The sequence below is a fragment of the Solea solea genome, chromosome 6, assembly GCF_958295425.1.
Source record: "Solea solea chromosome 6, fSolSol10.1, whole genome shotgun sequence".
In the NCBI taxonomy this organism is placed as follows: domain Eukaryota; kingdom Metazoa; phylum Chordata; class Actinopteri; order Pleuronectiformes; family Soleidae; genus Solea; species Solea solea.
In genome coordinates this window covers 15,121,624-15,144,541 of record NC_081139.1, presented here as the reverse complement: position 1 = coordinate 15,144,541, position 22,918 = coordinate 15,121,624, and the positions used below count along the sequence as shown (strand labels likewise).

The 22,918-nt window shown below is 40.2% G+C and overlaps 1 protein-coding gene across 7 annotated transcripts in view; it reads left to right on the top strand.

The window, feature by feature from the left end:
* Positions 1-462: 462 nt before the first annotated feature.
* The window catches only part of plxnb1b (plexin b1b), a 93,278-nt gene continuing 70,822 nt past the window's right edge, over positions 463-22,918 (top strand). For 4 of the 7 annotated variants that reach the window (XM_058630884.1, XM_058630882.1, XM_058630876.1 and 1 more), the window contains exon 1: positions 463-852. The gene's annotated coding sequence lies outside the window, so the exon portion shown is untranslated. Of the gene's footprint in view, positions 853-19,107; positions 19,191-22,918 lie in introns of those variants that run through there. The other 3 variants (XM_058630883.1, XM_058630879.1, XM_058630881.1) reach the window with 3 other exon arrangements.

The following is a 22,918-nucleotide window of genomic DNA, read 5'->3' as shown; positions in this document are numbered from 1 at the left end:
CAAAGCAAGGTGGAAAAAAAAAAGAAAATGGTAGACAACCTTAAGAAATTATTTCAGTTGTTGATGAAAATTAAGTTAATTGAAACCAAAGTAAAGCAAGTTATCTCCATATAAATTCCTTGCTTTATAGTTAGAATTAACTTATTATAATTAGGGATGGGACATTTTTTGTGTCCGATACCGATATCAAAAACTTGAGTATCGACCAATACTGATCTTATTCCGAATTTTAGACCAGTCATTTTAGACCATTTATGAACTATGAAGCTGTAAATAACACTTTTGTGCTAAGTCATTTCAAAGACAAAGTTCTCCAACTATGTAACAAATATTGTTCTCCCGAAAAGAAGAAATAAACAGCCCGTGGTGGTGGAAAATACGAGGAGCACTTGAACGCCTCATTATATTCCGCCCGTGAAGAGCTGGACGCTGAACGCACCAGTGCACCAACTTCCAGCAGCAGCAGCAGCACCAGCAGTAGTAACAGTACTCACTTCTCACTTACCGGCTGCATGTGAGGGAGACACTCCCGTAGAGTTAAGCACCGTTTAATCAGTACTTTTTTTTAATTTCACTGCATGGAATAACCTCTCACCCTTTTATCCATTTACTTTCACGCCGTTAGTTGAGCGGACTCGTGACATTATTGTGTTGCCTGAGTGGGAATACACAAGTTCGGACAGTGGAGTGTGTGATCTTCTAACCTCGGGAATAACGTTTATCCTTACGTCGGACACACGGGGACTAAAATGGTTACGCGCTGAATGAGACCAGTGCGAACTTGTTTGTAACGTGGAGGCGAGAACGCGTTTGAGAGGAGCGGCTGGCTGCAGAGTTGTACACCGGGGCAAGGTGAGTGCTACTGAATCCGCTTCTGTCTGTTTTATCCCACTTTAAACGTGGACTGCGTTCACGTCTGCCCACTTGTTTCCCTCTAAATTCAGCAGCACAAGTCTCAACTTTTTCTCTGCAGGCTCCCGTGTGCCTGTGTGTGTTATTTTAACCCTCGCCCTCTCACACACTGGTGTCTTTCACTGCTGTTTTTCTTTCATTCAAACCTCTGCTACGTTTATTAGAAGCTGTTGAACAACAGTTGAAGCGCAGGTTAAAATTAGCCACTGCAGCTAACGCCAAGTTAGCTCGCTGACATGGGTTTACTTTACTGGAGTTGGCTAACTTTATCCATGAACACAGCTCCATCACCCACCAGTATTTGTGTGTGTGTTTTTAAATAATCAATATTTTGTTTATTAACATATGAATATGAGGAAAAATACAAATCTTGCCAGCCTTCAAAAATAGTCAAGTGTTTCTCTTTTAGCCCAGATTCAATTATAGTGTCCATAAATGAATTCAAGGTCAGGAACAGAGCCCATGACAACAAAACAGAAACGGAGACTATAATCGACTAGGGCTGCAGTGATTAACCGAGTGTCAATCGATTACTAAATAAATCGTTTGTGTTTTTGAGTAGTTAAAACATGTTTTGTGATGTTTACAGCTTCTTAAGTGTGAATATTTTCTGGTTTCTTTGCTCGACGTAACAAGAAATCACTTAAAATGTAATCATTTTGGTTATTTGACCAGTATATCCAGGTTTGAGAAACACTGATCAACATTTTCTGACTTTAATGAACCAATTAACCGATTGTTAATCAATTACTAAATTAATTGTGTTTTTTGAATAATTAAAGCTGGTTTTCTGATTTTCCATCTTCTTAAATGTGAATATTTTCTCGTTTCTTGGCTCCATGTAACAAAGAAATTATCATTCAAATTGAATAATTTTGGTTTGTGGACAACACATCATCATTTCCAGATTTGAGAAACACGGTTCAACATTTGATGTACCAATTTTAAAAAAAGTACTTGATTAATCAAGAAAATAAATGTTAGTTGCAGCACTAAAAGCGACTATAATAATGTTTGTTTGCATCATTCAAAACAAAGTTACAAAGAGCTTCACTGATACACAGTTTAAAAGACATACAAATGAAAAAAGCAAAGTCAAACTACTCGAGATACACAAGCATCCAAAAGAAATTCAAAAGAAGACAGTAAAAAACAAATCTATATCAGAAAAACTGATGCATCTTTGGAAAAGATATTTACACTGTGACTGATAATGATGCCGTCTGAGGCCAGAGGTGAAAGACAGGTCCTCCTGTTATTTTATTAACACAGCAGCTCGTTAAATATTTCATATGGCTGAGAGGGTGTGGACCAGAGGTGATGGCCCCCTCTCACAGTGTAGTGCCTTCTCCAGCCATGGCCATCTGCTCCCATTGCCTCAAAACATAATTGATGGCTTCGTATAAGCCAGGAAATGAGATGGAATATTCCTTCCTCATGATGATGATGATGATGATGATTGCTCATTTATTTTGGATTCACTCACTTGATTGTCTGCACCATCTAAATGAAAACTAATTTTCACTTTTTTCCACATCATTTTTCTTTTAATCCCCACATTTGTAAAGAATGACCAACATGTAAAGCCAGTTGAGCGTAACATAAGTAAAAAGTCCTTTTGGAACAACAACAGTTAAGTTGATATTTGTTTTCCAGCTCAATTAGTCATTTATTCATTCATTTCATTGTTCTTCTGTGCTTCTGTCCCAAGCATTAGCGGGAAATCTATTTATTTTTTTTAGTAGCGTGTCCGCCTCTGCTATGTTAGATGGCAATTTCCCCCTGTTTCAGCTTGTTACTGTGAAGCGTTTTCCGGTTTAACAACTTTTGCTCATGGCTCCTTGAACTTATAAATATTAAATTCTTTAAGTTGGTTGTGCATAAACTCTCTCTCCACATAAGTCATAAAAAATTAAACTGCTCAGAGTTTGCCACATTATTCTTTCCTCTTCCACCTTCTTTTTATTTCTGGGTCAACGCTGTGAACTGTGGTACACCTAAGCCAGTTTGGGCCTGATTTGAACATAGCATCATCTCAATCCAACTTTGAGAAATTAGATTGAATTTTGAGTTGTATGTACATATTTTTAATTTTGATAATATTATAAAACAATCGTTTAATTATATTTTTTTCGAATGTCATGTAAACACTGATTCTCAGTCATGTGGAGCGCCTGTTGTCATTGCCTCTGAATTGAATGACTGTTTTATGAGCTCAACAATCGGCCAGCAAGTTCTTGTACTTGTGCCTGGATAAAGTCAGACACCAGAACCCAGAGCTGTCTGGGCTTTTAAATTCACCTTTAACCCTGCAAATAAATGCCATCATTATAGTGTGCACATTTGACCTTTTAAGGCTTGACCTGCTGTGACGTGACAGGGTGGAAAAGAAAACAAACTTTCCCCAGTCAGTGACATTTAGTAATTGAAGTCATTTGAGTTGAAAAAACTTTGAATGGATTAGCATAAGTAAAAAAGTAACATTAAGATAGTTATTAGGACCAGCTAATTTCTCTGCAACCAAAGAGCCAGAAAAACAGAGCCGACAGTGTCTCTGAAATTCTCTGTTATTTGGGGCTCTAAAAAACTGGGTTAATGTGGATGACAGGCGTATCCAGAGCTTTGCAGGCAGTGTTAAATGGAGAGGATTTGTGTCTGTAGAGGTGCTTAAGTTCTTCTCCAATAAACAAGATTCACCTCACAAACCCTGTCGTAGTCAAGGTGCCAAAGGTCATAAGGTGAAGGCTTGTCTGTAGGCTGCTCTTGTTTTGTGTGCAGAGCAGCTGGAGGGTCTTCAGAGAATGTGTGATCATCCACCACCTCCGCGACAAACAAATGTCTTTAATGCCAACTAATTCAACTGGTGTCATCCACCAAAGACAGGATGTGAAATAAAGCAACAGTACAGTCATCTGTCTTGTTGAGCATTGGCTGGTAGATTTATGCTGTCAGTCTGGAAATGAACAGGTGGGGAGATGTCAAGGACAGATTGCACATTTGATAAACTGCAACTGGCTGGTAGTGGTATTATATCATTAGCCGGGGTGTTGGTAAATTATCTGAACATTGCTGAGTCGGCAAAGACCAATGACTCAAGAGCTGTCATCTTCTGTCGTTTGGAACCTGGAGCTTGCACAATAGTAAGTAGAGAGTAGAGCAGTGCTATGGAGGTCCTGCTGTAACTTGAATGTGTTGAATGTATTACATTAGCTGCCCCCCTTAGCTCATTATGCTGCACTACTAGTATGTTTTTATATTTTATGATGGAGCAGAAATGGGTGAAAATTCTGTTTTTGTTACAGATTAATTTTGCGTCATAAATGAACTACTGGATATATCAAAAAAATTAAATAAATATTTGTAATTGCAACATCATGATGGATTATCAAGGTATAATTTTAATTTCTAATCACTAAACCGTTAATGTTTCCCAGAATTGTTGGACTTTTTTCACTTGACCTGACCCCTCCTGACCAGACTAGAAGTTCATTATAGCCCCCAGGTCATTTTGAGTTTAAGGGCCCCTGTGTTAGACATTGTCTTTAACCTGTCTTTTACCTTTTCTCTTGAAGAAGACGATTGCCCCAAAAAGTTATTTGGAACGGCAGCCAAAGCTGGACATGTGAATGCTCAGCCTGCGCAGTAGGGGCCTTGGTCTACTCCACTTCCATGGTTAGATTAAATACTCAATTTAATTATGTCGCTAAGCATTAAGCCGGTAACCTCATCAAAGTGCTTTAGCTGTTTAATGTGGGGTTTTGTGAGCCAGCAGATGCACTAAGATAAGTGACGATGTACTGCTGGTGCAAACCCCAAGCAGGGGGATAATAGATGAGCATGGAATCTGTGGAATCTGATACCCCTCCTGCTACAAACTGCCACCACTACACTTTGGGACACCTCTAGATAGCAGACATTAAATATAGCCTCATCTCTGGGTACTACAGTGAATCTTGAAGTGCCTGGACACCCCACTGCAGTGCAGTGGGTATTTTTCTTATCTGTGCTCCATGGTATCACATATTCTGTGACCGTGCAGTTGTTTTAAACATTTTTACATACAACATTTTCCTGGCTAACAAGAACAGCTATAACACTACTTCAGGATTCCCCGAGGATTTCATTAGACTGTGGAGCCTATTCAGTATTCAGATATGTAAATGAGGACCAAGATACATGTAGCGCTGCAGAATGTTAAATAGATTGTGTCAAAACCTCCTTTAAGCTGTGGTGAAGTATTTGTGAAGTATTCGTTAAGAGTGTGAATTATTAACTCATCATGGTGCGCTGGCTGCATGCTTCCATGACATGCCACTCGTTGTGTGTGTGTGTGTGTGGGCTATTTTATTGTTCCCTCATGAATGAAGCTGGTGTGTTTGCCTAAGGTCAGTGTTATAGTGAAAGCACATGTGACGGTGATGATCTACCCAGGCACATTCTGCCTCCTCAATCTGAACTGCACTCACCGAGAAACACCTACACATTGTTGACATACCATAATACACATGGGTGAGTGTGTGAACATTTAACACTGAATGTTAATTGGAATGGATTGCTGTTGTATGTGCCCTATGTGTCACTGATAATGAAATTGTGCAAAACATGCCTATATATGTTTTGCAACCAAATGTCCAAAGTCCCTCTTGGAAAGTCTTGCCACTCTGCAGCCATCATGTTAATGCAGCCTATTAGCTATTTCAGAATAGCAAAACCTAGCACTTAGTAAAATGAATGCGGGAAAAAGCCACAGCGAAGTTACTTTTAATTGTCTCTGGGAAGAAAAGCCCTCCGCATATATAGAATTGTAATTCAAATCTGAATGATAATTTAAACACTTACAAAAATGAGTGACTTTTCCACAAAAGGTTGAAAATCACTTATTTTCATAGGGTATTCTTCTACTATAGTGGTTCCCAAACCTTTCACAGTCCTGTACCCCTGCAGACATTTGACCTCAAGCCATGTACCCCCTACTCCGCACTTAAAAAAAAAAAAAAGTCTGTCAAAGTCAATTATTTCTCACCAAATATATCTAAAAATTACCAGCATGTTCAGTGGCTGAATTTGACGGAATTTCTATTTAACTGCCAGTTTCGGCCCCCTACATCACTTTGCGTACCCCTCTTTGAGAGTCACTGCTCTACTACATATGCACAAGGATTCTCACCCTTATTTATGGCTCTATCCAGAGACATGCCACCTTCAACTCTGCCATCTCCTCGATTGATTGGCTTTGGCTCCTCCCACCACAGCACTTGAACAAATAGATTTATGTAATCCTGTTTGTTATCTTGATAATCCCCCTCTTTGTGTATGTATGAAATCTGGCTGTTAGATCCATCAGGAACCTCAATTTGCGTACCTGCAACAACACATTTTACAGATCTATTCCCTGCTGTTATAAACCAAATGACTGGCATCTGGGAGGAAGGGGCGGAATATGTGTCATACTGCACCAAAATTGGCTTCACAGATTTAAATTGTGTGAGTGGTCTGTCTCTGAAAGATCCCACAGTTACTTTGTGACAATCACCACATTTTGTATTACTAAATAGTAGGAAAGTGTTTAAAACCCTGAAACAGGAAAGGTGAATCGTGCTTCTACAAAGTTAAGTGCATTTGTAATTTCTGCATAAAAAAGTCATAGGCGGAACATGCTCAGCATTAGATGGGAAAGCAGCAATAATTATATATCAGGCCTAACCTAACATGGTTGATATCATCACATTTTATGTCATGGAAATTCCCACAGAAGTTGAGCAACGTCATTGGAAAATATCCTAAATATATTTCCCCTAATTAATGAATCCCCATCTTGACACTGCTGACTTGAGATGTCGGCACCAAAATTCCGAGGCACTTGGACTGTAACTGTGTGTGTACTAATGGCAAATAAAATGTCTTGAATCCTTTCTCATGATAAAAACCATACTGTCTTCCATTAACAGTGAGTTGTTTTAAAATATTATACTGTGGAAAAACCTCATACAGCTTTCAGCAGGTAGATTCTGGGTCACTACTTGGAGGTGTCAGCTCTACGCATGGTTATTGTATATTTGAAATACTCATTATGTCATTGATTGAATTGAATTGAATTGAATTTGGTCTCATACGGGGATATGAATCACATGGTGTTACATCTGCATGAGTAGCAGCAGTAAAGTCAGCTGTTCACTTTGAGGTTGAACAGGGAAGTCCTACTTTTTGCTGACCGCTTGGACTGCACGCTTAGACATCGCTGTGTATGTTGTTGTATGAACTGTCCCACGGTGACATGCGCCCTGGGCTAGGGCTGAACGATTTTGAATAAATGTCTAATTGCGATTATTTAATTTATGCGCACCCACTACACCAGGGGTCACCAACCTTTTTGAGACCGAGAGCTACCTGAAGGTTAGAGAATAATATGGAGGGCTACCATATTAACATTTTATGCAGTTTACCATTTAAATGATAAATATTATGCATTCAATTGCATACACATTAATTCCAGTGCTTACTCCTAATGATTATCACAGTTTTTATAAACAATATCAAGGACATTTTACTCAGTGATCATATGGATACATACAAGTGAGGTGAAGTGAAATGAGCCCGCGGGCACCTCGTTGGCTGCTCGCGGGCCACCAGGTGCCCGCGGGCACCACGTTGGTGACCACTGCACTACACTATAGGTCTGGGCTGCACGTGCAGCCTGTGCGCTGCATGTTGATGACACAGTTTGTGTCATGTGCACGGAAGTGTACCAGGGCCTTCAGTCGGGTCTAGTAATATTGCCCGTCAGAGCCCAATTTCACATAAAGGGACGCAACACGTAAAATAATGCTACGCTTTTTTTGTTCACAAAAACCAAACGGAGGCAAAATTACAAAAAATCACCAGAAATGATACATTGCCATGTTAAATTATAGTGTCGACCTCATCAGCTTCCATGTGCAGTGCTAAACTTGTGGCCTTGACCATGAATGTGTTCTAGTGTCTCTAAGGTCCTTAAGACTCATGTTTATTCTCGTATATAGAGCCATCCTTTATTCCAGTCTGAAAAAGTTGAGATAATTAAGTCAGAATCTTTTACTCTTTAGGGAAACCTTTGAAATGGTAATTTACAGATGGGGTGGGGGGTAAAGAACCAGCAGCTCCTCGCGATTAGTCATGATCAGATCTGTTTTTCTTTCTCTCTTTCTGCAGACATGCTGTTTTTCTGAAGCAATTTCCTCCTTCCCCTCCTCCACAATTTATCGCTTTTAATCCAACACTGTCTGCCGCTCTCCTTTCTTAGTGTTTCCCCTGCACCTGCATTCATGCATGCCCACACTGCTGTATCACTTGCCATCTTTCCGTGGAGCCAAACAGCCGTTTGTAGAGGGCCCTCAGAGAAAGAGGCCCGGACAGTGAGATAGTGTGACATGAATGAGAAGGGCTTTGTTAATGAGAAGATGAGACCTCCACCTGGGGTCGTTGAGGGCGGAAGGAGGGCGGAAGAAGTGCTGAATGCACCCAAACATGCATGTTCCACGGTTTTTGGCTCTCATGAGATACTTGAATTGACAGCATGAATTATTTCTATCCTGGACTTTAATCGTCTCCACAGTCAGCATATTTCAATCTATCGCCGATGCAATGAGGAATGAAATTACATAAGGGTTTTATGTTTTTTTTTAGCTCCTTAAATTATTTTATAATCTGCACTTGCAGATCAAACAAAAAGGCTGAACTTTTAAATATCAATGTCTTTTTTGAATAGTTCTACAAATCCCAAAGCTTCTGTAAACCTGATGTCGTCACATCAGTTCAAACAATCAGAAATCATTATTCTCCGTTGTAGCAGAACAGTTTCTCTGACGTATCCCACATACAGAAAAACAGTCTGGGACTAAAATACATGTATTGCAGTTCTCAAACACACAGTATGTATATTCATATAAGAAATGTATAACCGGCATAAAAAGAAGTATAATGTATGCCAAGTACATCACAGTTCATTCATGTTCATAGCAATAGCGATTAATGAGTTCTTATAGAAGCGGTCAGACTTCACCACACTGTGTTTTGGATGTTCAAGCTATGGTTAGTTGTTAAGTTGCCTCTTGTAAAATCCTCTTCTGTATATTAACGTCTGCCGTATCACTGTCAGTTTAAACTGTTTTACTAACTTCACCGTGCTCTGTTGAAAACCCAGATGAACAAAACAGGTCCAGACTTGTTTGCTTCCTCCTGCTGAAAGATTTTCCAAACTGAGAACACGTAGACGAGGCAGGCTGAAAGCTGTTAGCACACACACGCAAACACACAAAAAGAAAAGTACAGCATTTATGATTTACATAACGTGCAAAAACCAGAAAATGAAAGTACATCCACAGAAATCCATCTTCATTTTAAGATGCACTAGATAAGCCTGGCGTCTACACTACCCTGGCATTTTAGCGCCATTTTAAAATGCTGTTGCCTGTTGCTGTTTTAGTTTCCTTATCAGTCACTAAAATCTCTTTAGATTTTTAGATTTTCACCATTGTCTTGTTAGCAGCAAGTAAACAAACAACTGCAGAGGAGAACATGTGGTAGAATGGCTGCAGATTACTTGATGTGTCAAGTGGGGCAAGTTTCTCTTTTCATTTGTAAAGAATTAACAGACGTTAAGATTAAATTTTGCAGTTCTGTAATTCTATCAGTCAACAGCCAGTGTTACCCCTTAACACTGGCTGTTGACTGATAGAATACTAATACTGGTGTGATGCTTGCTCTCTATCATGTTTTAGATCAAATCTTGCACTGAAGGCGATGCATTTAAAAATTGCTCCAAGCTGCAGTCCGTGCATCAAATTAATTAAGACAAGAAAAATTGAGATCTTAAGTGTGGATGTGTTTTAGTTAAAAGACACAAGAATGGCACATTTACATCAGTCTGCTGACTAAGATCAGAGGGAACATGAACTTGCACACATTCCACACATGCACTGGAGAAAAATTGATGGTGACCTCCTGACAGCAGAGAGATGGGCTCCTCTGCGTGGATTGAACACAGTAACCCAAACCTGGAGTCTAGTTTTAGGCTGTATTCTTTTGACTTCTAGTGCTAGATGAATGTTATGAGACAAATATGGCAGCATAAGCATTCCATTAACATTTTGAAACCTTTAATGTGACGTTTGTAGCCTTGTACATTCATAGGAGTTGCTGTTTTCATTGCATACGACCCTATGTCATATTATCAATATGTCATTGTTTCTTCAGTGTTTGCATTGTTCAGGAGGTTTTTACTTTCAAAACAATAACACCTGTCAAATCCAGTAAAATGCTGAAAAAAAACATGTTTCATGTTAAAAACTAGTGTTTCTAGATGTCGGACGAGGCTGTTTGCTCAGTGTCCAGACATCATCCATTAGACTTTACACATACAGTTTCATCTAAAACAATGCCATAACGCTTTCTGAATGAAAGTGAAATAAAAGAACAGGTAACAGTGATACATTTGGTTCTTATGATATGCAGTCATGGTAACTGTGCAGTTCACAGATTACTGACATAGTTAAAACTTTTATACTGACATATAAAAAATGTTGCAGCTCCGTCCAAAATGGATGAAAATTGTGTGTACGTGTGAATGATGTGTTTATGTAGTGTAAAGCTGTGGGAACTAGGTGGAGTTTTAGACCTTGGGGAGGATGTTTTGTGGGCAGTGGTTTCACATCCAGCCGTTTTCCAGTCTGGTTTTGTGCCATGCTGTCAAGCAGCCACTTTCCAACATAGGAACTTACAAAAACATGTATCACCACATGTAGCCATTGCCAGAGTGTCCCTTATTTTCCTCTGCTGTCCACCTGCTTTGACAATGATTTCCTGGAGCTCAGTCTCTGCTCTGAAGTTGTTGCTAAATGCAAGTTTGAAGGTATTTTTTGGGGCTGCTGGCAGTTCTGTAGACCGCCCTCGTACAACATTAATGATGACAACACCAAACACAAGAAAGGAGGGTTCACATAAATAAAACTACTGCTGTTAACTCCAACACACACAGCCACATTAGCTGCACGGACACCCGCACTAATTACATAAATGCAAACCATCTATATCGATGTGTTTGCATGCAATGGAGGAACACTATAAAGTAGTTAACACTTATTCGCACCAACATGCAAGCTCTGTTCCAAGCTGGTGTGGTTTAAGGCTCTGTTGCAGTGCGTCCATGCGTCTTTGAAAGGAATGGTCTGTAGGTCCTGCACCATTCACCCACCCCCTTCTTTAGTTTGTCTCTGTGAAGGGGAAAAGAGGGGAAAGTGGTCCTGCCTCCTTTGTTTCTTTTGTTGGAGGGGAGGCTGAAAAGACCAGCTAACCAGAGAAGGGGGATTGTGCGGAAATAGTGGAGGATAGCGACGTGAAAGAATTGCGTACCTCAAGGAGAGAGTGGGGGAAGGGGAGAGGGCAGGGAGAGGTGGGGATTGTGTCTCCTCCCCTGTCTGTCAGTTGGAAAACAGCTGGTGTTGACTTCAGACTCCACGTGCCTTGTCAGAGGAAGGACAGGTGAGTGGGTTTGGCCGTGTAGGGAGTGTCCACCATCTGGAAGAAATCCTTGAACATCCAGGCTTTGGCATCCAAACATTTTCTTTGAAAATAAACTTTGTGAAGAGACCCTGAAAGTCAAGCAGTTGTGTTAACTTTGCCTCGCATAGCTGCAGTCAGACAGGTGGCCATTCAGACTTGCTCATGATGTGAAAGGAATGGCTTCAGACGTGCTCTTGAAATGTAATATCGTGGACATTACGTCAGGCAGCAAGCTTTGGATTTTGACTTAACAAGGCAACAATAGCCGCAGCATCTGCTGTGCTGACACTGCGCCGGCTTTTTTCTTCGTCTGTCACTTCATGTGCAAGTGCGTGGCTTTCTATGCCGTGCATAAAAAAGTGAAGGGCTGCGCTCTGAAATGCCGACAGCATGCTGTTGCTAAGTGTCAACAAAGAAAGCTCTTGGAGAACAGCAAGTGCTCAGTTTCCCCAGAAACGCCCTTTTTTGTCAGGACAGTTCTCCCTAAATCGACTCACCCCTCCTCCGTACTCCTCTTCTAACACCCTAGGGTGTGGGACCTTCTGTCCTGGGAAAAGGGGGAGGGATGGTTGCTATGGAAAACTAAGACAAATGTTGGATAGGCATGTTAAAAGTTCAAGACCTTGTCCAGCTGCTGGTGGACTCCAGAAGTACAGAGCGATGTTCCCTGGAAACCACCTTACCTAGCTGGAGGTATGCAAGCTGAAGATCACTGTTCTACCTGTAAAGACACTGTGTCCTTTAAAATAATGGTGCAATAAGCTCCGGTAATAAATTTGCAAAGCCCAAGCTCTGGGCTCATGTGTTCTTTTAAAAGTAATTGAAAATCAACAAAATTGGTCGTTAAAAGGTTCAAATAATCTCAATTTGAAATAAAAACAGTCACCATAGACATATTTATTTGTACTATAAATTTTAGTCGTACTTAATTTTGTTTGCAGTCGTCCCACTTTATTAGCACAATGGTGCCTCCGTCTGTCTTGACAGAAAACAAATCACTTCCTGTGTGCAATGTGGGAATGTCACTGGGTGACACATGACACATGGACACACTCGGTTAGAGTTAATGGCTTTAATCAGCATTGTGTCACCTCGTTTGACAACGGTTTGAATGTAATAGGTATTAATTTTCAAACGTTTTGAGCATTCAAAGTCATGAAATGGACCCAAAAATAGCTTTACATCCAGGAACCTAAAAGTTTGGTGTTTTTATGATGACAAACAACGTGCAAAAATCATCCGTTTTGTATAACTTTTGTTATTGCAGTCATCACATGTCAGCAGGAGCTACTGTAACACTGATGTCCTGTCACTTTGTCCTTTGACCGACAGGGATTGTGTTGCTTTAGCAGAGCAGTGTTCTTACAAGCTTCCCGTAATGCATCTTCCTACCATGACACTTCCTGTGGGTTCACGCCTCCACAGGGGTCAGGGGTCACAGGGAATAATTATCCCTGCATTGATACAGAACTCTCAGAGCAGGTTTTTTTTCCTTCTCCCTGAAGCCTCTAACAGGTTTGAGGTTTCAGACTGAATGGAGGAATCTCTGACTGCATCTGCTTACGTCGACCCATGTGAATGTTAACACCCACATGAGCCTGCAGCATTTTATTAAAGACACCATTTTGTGCATAACTTAAAGCTAAAATAGACAACTATTTGCCTTTAAAGCAGTCATCATGATGTTGGAACTGATTCACAGTGTAATGGTGACTATCCATGTTCACATGAGTCATTGCTTTCACTTCATTGTTTCACTGCATTATCCATCCCCAAACAATAAAGAGACAAGCGTGCATGCAGTGTCTATTGTTTTTTATAACAACAAGGGCATTTATGGCTAAACACTGGCTCTGAGGAAGCGTACTTCTTGGCGTTCTTATTGGCGTCTTACTGCTGCTGTTTCTTCACGACAGTCAGGACATTAACACAAACTACACTAATTGTTGTGTCAGTCCGACTAAAACCAGACTTCCAAAGTACACATTAATATTTCAGGCTGACTGAAATGGTCTTAAATCAGATTTTTCAAAGTCTGACCAACGATGTATGTTGTTTCTAAATGCATACATACAATGCAGTTCAGGGTGCTTCATAAGACAGTTTTAAAAGACCCCACTAAGCAGTTAGCACAAAGCTGGTCTGTTGGTTTTGTCACTCTTTATATGAAAAAAATGTATTGTGTCACGTTTCTCATGCATTTATAGTGCAATGCACTTTATTCATGTCTTCTTTTATAAATGCATTGATTTTCATTGTGTTCAATGTGAATGCACCATGAGATTTTGTACGTTTTTATTTATTTATTGCCTTTTTTCTTTTAGGGACAAAGCACACAACACTGCCGGTTTACACTTGAAACAGATGTATTGCATAAAGGATTTACTGCCACAGCTAATTTCTGAAATCCCTGTACCTGGCTATGCTCTTTTAAGAATCAATCCTCCATGTTATAGAAAGCCAAATAATTGATGCTACAAGTGGTGGGGAAAAAAGGGCTGCATCTAACAATTCTCTATATAATTGATTCATCTGTAGACTATGAAACCCAGGTCCTTATCACATTTAAGACGCTGAAATTCTAGAACTCACTCAAACTGAGTAACCAATTATCAAAATAGTTGCCGACTAGTTCAGAAATCAATAACCGATTAATCTTTGCTGACCAAGTGTAATAAGTTTACTTTTCCTGGTTTTGGTTAAGATTTTAGTTGCAGCCGATAAATCGTACACAACATATAAGGTAATGCTATTGGTTTAACAAAAATGATGGAGAACCAACAGCATATACACTTACACTTATACATATACACATCTTAGTTTCACTGTTGATGGACCTGCACTGTTTCACTTGGATTCACATGGACTTGATTTAAACATTTTACTTTTAAAATGTTGGTCCCATGCCTCATTTGGTGAACTGTAATCCCAGTGAGAAAAAGCAGAATCCCGCTGTGCTATCAATTCACACTTGGGAATATGTGGTGCATGCACATTCAGAGCAGTGGACGTGTGTCAGTGTGGAGATGTAATGTAATCAGTCCACTTCCAACACACTAGACTTCTGTGTAGCAATGAGCCTCAAGGTAGCTTTCATAAATAACACACAGTTCATTGTTATTAATGGAGCGTTTTGGGGGGGTTGGTCACCAGGAATAATCTTTTCCACTCGCTCCACCTCAGTAGCTTTAATCTGGCTGCAAATGAACCAGGCCTCTGTTTCTACGGTTATGGAGCCCACAGAGGGGGGTCGGGTTGTGACTGTGCTTGTGTGTTGTCCGCCCCACCCTTCAACCTCATGTAATGCAAACAGGAGTTCACCACTGACATATGCTGGTGTTTTTTTTTGTTTTTTTAACCTTTGTCCAGTTTCTTTACCCATCGTCGTGTTGCTTCACTCTGTAAAAAAATCTATAAAAATACTCCACTTGGATTTTACTAGGAAGGATAAAGTGATGTAGTTAGCCTCTTGACAGTGTGGTGTCTGGTTTCGACCTTGTGTCTTTCACTGTGGGAGCCAGTGATCATATTAGCGTAGAATAACATAGCCTGGGGTAAAGAAAGTTGGGGAGCCATTTGTCTTTGTATTGTCATCCATTCTTTCCTTCTATGGAAATTAGAGATGTATCTAACTTCCTTGCAGATTTAACAGAAATTTAATATGGTAGAATGTAACTATGAACAAATTACCATTACATTCTAGTTCACACAAATTCTAGAGTTCACACAAATGCAGATTAAGCCTATCCGCTTCACCTCTCTGCACACAGGAAGTGGTTCATTGTTTATTACACACCACTGTCTTAAAGTTGTCTAAAGGAATCAACATTGAAAGGCTGTTACATACAGACTTTTATTTTTATTTTCTAGATCAAAAATGCTGTCAAACTGTGCTGGTTTCATAAGACGTCATTAGTCCTACTTTCCACTTTACATCATTCACACAACATTGCGGTGAGAGTGGCTGGCGCGCCGCTGTGTGACATCTAAATGCAACAGTTAAACATAATTATATAGTAATACAATAATTATATAGTAAATAAATAGAAATGTGTTCATAGTGCTGCACAATAAAACAATATCAGTAATTACAGCCATGACATTTTCTTCAATAGCAATATAATAAAGTCCATATATAACAATACAATACATTGTGCAAATGCACCATTTTGTATATAACACACATAGTAACTGAATGTTTTACCTCCGATGTGTGAAGCAGTGTTTTTGTCCATAGAAGTTTAAACCACAGTTGCTGTTTTATTCATTTTCAGTCTGGAGCTAAAGTCAATCTTGAATTAGCTACATTTTATTGCAATAATTATCAGTATAAACTGATTTGAACATTTTTATTGCTGACCCCAGGCTGATACAGGTCATGTAAGCGGCACTCGCATTGTTTTACCCTGTGCATGACACACAGCTATTGTCATAGTCACGGCTTGCTTTTTCCTTTTTACACACATTACGTATGCAGTGTATTCAGTGCACACATATATAACACAGGTACTTGGACTGAAGCAGATGTTATTTAAATTCACATTACTGTTTTTTAGCTTTGCTGCTGCTGTGCTTCAGTGATGTTTCTCCGACTGAAATGTCATGTCAACTGAGCAATGAAATACTATCTGTTAGAAAGATTTGCCAAGGATTCAGTAGCAGAAGAAATAAAAATAGAAAATGAAACGACTGAATAATGATTATTACAATGCAGTCTGGTATTTATCTGCATTCCTTGTGGTTATTGCAGACTACTGACAGTGCCCATTGACATGTACTATAAATCTGGTAATAAAAAGGTTTTTACAGACAAACTCTCGCTACACATGGAGCTGCTGCAGTAAAATAACACCCGCGTTACATTATTAGCGGGAATAAACAAAGCGTGTGCACTTACAGATCCCCTCTCCCTCATTTGTTTGTCACTGGGCAGACAAAAAAACAAGGCTGTTAAGTGTGAAACTCAGTGGGACAGATGATCGGTGAAGGGAGCTGTAAAAGTTTTATAGCTCAGCCTACTCCTTGTTTTGACATTGATGCTGTGTTTTATAGAAACACATTAGCCATTGTTTCCACTGGAGTAGTTCCACACTCATTGTTACTTATCCCTTGCCATAACTTTCACTTTTTTGAGAAGGAGCTCATGTTGGTTTTCGTCTGGTTTTCTTCATTTGGTGCCTTTTTAAAAGTTTTTACAAATTCAGACCCCAGAAGTAAATAACAATGTATGCGCTTTTCAACTACCCAGTTTCATCATAACTCTGCACTTTTTGTTTTGCATTTTCGTTAGTGATAGTACCTGGTACCCGGTACTTGTTTAGTACCTGTTTTGATGAGGTTCCAAGCGAGCTGAGCCAATATTATATGTGACATCGATAGTTGGCACTGAAAGAGTCATGAGCGCGACGTCCAAGAGAAGAATCAAAACGAACAATGTAGATCAGTTAAAAGGACTTCAATATCAAGAAGACATGCATTAATCTCCAAAGTTTACCATGGAAATGTCTAAAATCTTAACATTTAAAGGGCAGTCTGGTGTATTTAGCAACTGCACTGCCGTTATCGCAACCCCTTATGCCGTATTTCAGTTCAGTCACTGTGTCAGACAGAGTCTGTTCTCTGGACATGCAGGAAGTACTGAACGATTCTGTGAACACATCTTTTTAATTAACTGAGTCTAATGATTCATTACACCAGTCACTAGTTTGTGTGTGTTGTGTATAGAAGGAAGTCACGGCAGTTTCATGCAGCCGTGCTATGATGACCCCGTCCACATTGAGGAGGTACTTTTGCAATGGAAAACCATACCAAACCACGTAGAGTCGAGGCGAGCCGTGCAGGAACTTGGTAGTGGAAAACTGCTGTTATTCAACTGAACTGATGTATGGACTGTTCAAATTTTAGATCAAAACGTACCAATGTAGAGCAGTTCACTCAACTTAACCTCATTTCATCTTGTCAGTGCCTCTCTAACTTGATTTGAACTATTAGTAATTATTATAACTCTGCTATTCAGCAGGAAAGATGACATTGCTTTTACGTTTCTGAATTCAAGTGCTTTATTTTATCATTTTTTACACTAAGAAGCTGTCTTAAAAATAATGGTGTCACGGGTGATGTAACACTTATGTAACTAAACATCCTAAAACAGGTGTGTGAGCTATTACACTGTCTTCTCCTGAGTTATAACTCCACTGTAAAAAGAAAGAAAGAAAGAAAGAAAAGAATCTTCCATATTAAAAATCCATATCCAGTAACATTACACACTCTGGCACTGAGCATGTTGTTGCATACATTCTTCTTAACAACCAAAGTCGTCACCTTTTATTTGTCACAGTGAGTGAATTATCACGACAGGTCTTTTGTGGTTTTAATGCACGTTATGTCGTATTCAATGAAACCAATGTTTTATTTAATATTTCTGGTTGAGGTCTGCAGTCTGTGGCCTACTGAGGTCATCACCAGACCACACTGACCCTGACCTTTCAGGCACTTATCGATTGCGAATGTTCATTCTGTTGCCTATTGATCATAAACAAGCTATGACCCATTGTCCAGCTTTACAGTATTGTATTGCCATGTGTTTTACAGCAGCGTTGTACAGAAACAAAGACGTAGTAGATCTGATTACTATATGTTTTTTTTTATACTTTTTTGGAACTTATGTTGAAAATTTCTATGATGTGGCTCTGGCGGCATGTTGCCCTACTTTTTTGAATTCGCTTTCATCAGAATTTGGCGTGTGAGTGTGGAACCTCTTCTGGAGTGGCTACAGCTGCTGATTGAATGTGGTGGGATCAAAGTGATTTGTTATTCTTCCGGATACTTTGAAGGAAATTAAAATTTAACAGCCACGTGCCTTGAAGTGGATTATTGTCAGTGTAGATCACTGTTTCCAAATCATACACAATAAGCTATGCTCCAAGAGAGGTGGTGGTGTGTTTCGGAAAGAAAAAGGATCAAGATCCCCCCTCCACCATCCTCCACGAGAGGTGGTGGTGTGTTTCGGAAAGAAAAAGGATCAAGACCCCCCCCTCCACCATCCTCCACGAGAGGTGGTGGTGTGTTTCGGAAAGAAAAAGGATCAAGACCCCCCCTCCACCATCCTCCACGAGAGGTGGTGGTGTGTTTCGGTAAAGGGCGTCACTGCGTCACCAAGGACAATGTGAAACCTTTATTTGTCATTTGTATCTGTTATTCATATCGTGTGTAATGCGTAGTTCCCAGCGATGTAGCTTTATGTACCCATTTGGAAGGTAAAATTGTGTGTAATACGTTCGTACCCAGCGATGTAGCTTCATGTACTCATTTGAAAGGTAAAGTCGTGTGTAACACGTTCGTACCCAGCGATGTAGCCATTTCAAAAGGCAAAATCTGTGGTTTTTGTGGCCTACTTGGATTTAGGAATCAGTAGGCCAAGTGGGAGGTGTAGAACTTTCTAGCAGGCAAAGCTATTTGTCTTTCATTCTATTAATCTGTTCATTGTTGTAACTGGCATCAAAGCACCGTTGCCTTTAAAGTGCCTTTAAGGTGCATCGGCTATTTGTCTTTCATTCTATTAATCTGTTCATTGTTGTAACTGGCATCAAAGCACCGTTGCCTTTAAAGTGCCTTTAAGGTGCATCGTCAAAGCCATGTTTTGTTATATATTGCCTTCGTATGCGCCTTTGTAAATCGATCTATCATCAGGACCTGTACGACTTGTCAGTTTTATAAACTGACTGACTCTCTAACTGACTCGAGTAAGTAGATGACAAACTGTCTAATTGCTAACTGACTGCTGCTTAACCGTGTATGTGGAATAAACCTTCAGAAAGACAGTCGAGTTGTGCCCGCCGTACTTGTTCTGGTTACCCTTTCCAGAAGGGAGCATTGAGCTGGAAAGACCAGCCAGCAGAAATCTGGACAATAAGTGATCTGTGTGTGGATTTCTTTTTAAATATGAGTTTTGTTTAGTTATGGAAGTCTTACTGTGTCGTTTAGTAGAATTCTCTGGCTTATTGAACAACTGAACTACAGTATATCAAATAGGTTTGTCATGGCACTGGGAGACATCCTTTTTAATTGCCCCTGGGCCACTGTTGCGTTTCCAAATTGTTATTGACTGTCATCTCGGAGCAAAAGAGTAAGTTCACAGTTAATCTTTGCTCTACATTGTTTGACGTTTGTTTCTGCAACAGAGCATCTGTTGCTGCAGGTGAGGATTTGTCTGGTCGCTGTACTGTGAGCTCTGCCGATGTGTGAAAGTACCTGTCAGTAGTGATGGTGAGATGAAGCCTCATGAGGCATTGAACCACTTGAGCCAATTGGTTCGAGAAAGGGTTCATTTCTCGAAGCTTCATGTGCACACGAAACCACCTACTGGCCAAGTGTATAATCACAGGCAGCTGTATCTGAACCACATAATGTGTGATGAATTGAATTTTTGTGTCTGTTAGAAATGACTATGAATTACAAAAAATGTATGACCAAATCATTTCTGTACATATGTGTTTAATAATTTTTTTGAATGTATTCTGTGTGTGTAAGTCTTCCCAAAATGGTAATATCATAATATGGCAGGTTGTGCAATGTTTTTCTGAAAATGGCATGGGTGTAATCAGGCAGAGGACAGTGAAAGTGCTTGTGGAACTAGGAAAAGGGCACAGATTATGCTTGTGAAACTTGGACAATGATGAGCCTCGCTGGCTCCATCCTATATCACCTATCCTACTCTCCTCCCTCTCCTAAATCTCTATCTCTCCCTAAACTCTCCAAACTATCTCCAAACTATATAAACGCTGTCCAAACTCTAGTATCCAAACTCTCCAAACTATCCAAACTCTCAACTGACCACAACTCTCCTTCAAAAACCCACATTTTGAATGGAGCCTATATAGGGGTCTATATAGCTGTAAAACCTCGCGCTAAATCTGAACCACTTCACGAAGTAATCACGTGGTACAGCCGGGCAGCGAGGCTTCGGACGTCATCATTTTTGGCTCCTCCCCTAAATGAAGCAAGCCTCGATACGCGCATCGCGGAAACGCCCCCTCCCCTACTCGGCACACGCTTCGAAGCCTCGAAACGGAACGTCACATCACTACCTGTCAGGCGTGATTGCAACACGCCAGGCTACTGAGCCACAGGAGAGGAACAAACCATGAGGCAGTGAGGATAGAAGCAGAGGTTAGAGCCAGAGGGGGTGTGACAGTTTCCACTGGTGCCTTCTTAAAACAGGAGATAGGCCTCCGTTCAGCCCCCATTGGAATAATTCATTGGAAACTGGCGCTGCAGGATAATCCCTTGTCATCAACACAGTTGAATGACTTAAGTCTGCAACTTAAATTCTTCTAAAATGTATAACGACATCAAATGAAATCACAAAAGCTGCAAATGGAGCCTCTTGGAATCCCTGGAGTCCTTTATTTACAATAGTAAATAGCCTGATCAGCTAACCTTGTTGTCCAGTGGGAGCAGGGGTGACAGGTCAGATGATGTGCATTGACCCAGTGAGTTCGGTCACTAATGTGAGATTAACCTGAGTCACTATGTCAGTCCAAAAGGACTGTCAGTGTTATTAGTGGGGCGGATGTTAAAGTCCATGTAAAGTAATGTAAAATATCTCTGCTGACTGCTGTTAACCCACAGATAAATGTGTTCCTAAAAGACATTTATCCAAATATGATTGATTTAAAAAAATGTCATGAAGAAGTCGGCAACATTCTCTGCACTGAATTGCTGGGGGCATGTCCACACACACACACACACACACACAAATACGCTTTAGTGTTAGTACAATTTGTCATTGTCAGTGTTTGTCCAGAATATTAACAGGAACACACTGGTATCAAATTACTTGTTAAACAAACATGAAGAGAGGAGATATTTCCGCGATTTTGGACGCAGTTTAATGACCTACACAAAGACAAACTAGCTGCTTTAATTACAGTCCTGCCCTCTTTCCCCTTTTCTCTACCAGTACCTGCAGCCTCACAGCAGAAGTGTGCTCTTCTTTACATTCTTCTTCACTACTTAATTTCCTCATCTTTTAATAAGAATTTTTAAAGATTTTCAGGACAAAGACTAGCTCAACCCAAGGCACTTGAACAGTTAAACTTGAGGTGCGTCGCATGTGTTGTGTAAACTTGCGTAAAAAAAATTGAGGTATTGTTATAAGCGTTCATTTTTAGATGTTGTAGAGTAACATATTTGTAGATGTTTTTTCTCTTTAGAAATGTTTGTCATGTGGTTAACACAAAACTAACCACTGGAGTGACTGCATGCAGCAGTGAGGATGAAGGAGGGATTTCACTAAGATGTACAAAAGGGCTAGTAATTAAAGTCAGCAGATGAGGCGTAGCTGATGACCCCTGTGTGTCCCCTCTGACTGAAATAAAAATCAATCACAGCTAATACGGGTTGGGGGAAATTGGCCCACATGCTTTGTGTGCCATGTGTTGTCAACGGATTATGAAAATGAGCTTTTTAATGAATGAACTGTCCATAGAGACGACATCCTGCTTGTCATATTCAGTGTAAGAACACAATCATATTTAATGACCGAGCACTTGCTCATCTTCTATCTCATCAAGGCTAAGCAGTAGATGTCCTGCATCTTTTTGCTTTGGGAAGTAAAAAAACAACTAATCCTCGTCTTTATGCTGCTGTACAGAAGCTTTGTGAAAGGATGCTGCCGTATTGATTCAGCGACACATTTACCTCTCTCTGGCCTGTCCTCTCACTTTCTGTTTGACATTTACTGCCTTGTTTATGGCCGCATTTTTTTTTTTAGTTCATTGTGAGGTGGAATGACCAGCTGTGGGTTAAGATATAAAGTAGGTTGGCATCAGCCCTGTGTGCCTGAAAGGGCAGGGCAGGAGTTGTATTTAGACCCTGCATGTATGTTCCAAAGAGAAAGAGACAGAGAAAAAAGCAGAAATTTCTGGTATTTAATTACAGAGCGGCCGTGACCAGAGGCACACTGTCAATAGCAGTTTCAAGCCCAACAGCTTAACAACCTCAGGAATGGTGGCACTGTTGGTTTGGGTGATGCTGCCTCATTTCCTCCTATGAAGAGCCAAGTTTTTTGATGTGTCCGCGACCAGCTCCACAGAATGGGCAAAATTAAGAAGCCAGTGAACATAAAGAAAGCCATTATGGTGCCATCGTGTGTACCAAAATACACAAGGGTGAAAGCTCGCACTAATTTTAGGAGTTTATAATGACTGGAAATGGCCTCTTTTTGAAGTCTATTCTCTCACGAGAAACTCCTTTTGTGACCATTTTAGTTGCGTTGAAGGACGTATCTCCTGTTTTATAGAAAATGTCCCTTCCTGCCTCCACTGTTGGAAGGCAGTGATTTTTTTCTTTCACAGGTTAGTCTGACCTAATATGAGTTGAGTCAGGTCCTTGTCGGCACTGTCAAAAGATCCCTATGTATTGAGGGGAGTGGACAGTTTTAGGGAAAGTCTGGTTCCGTAGTCCCTCC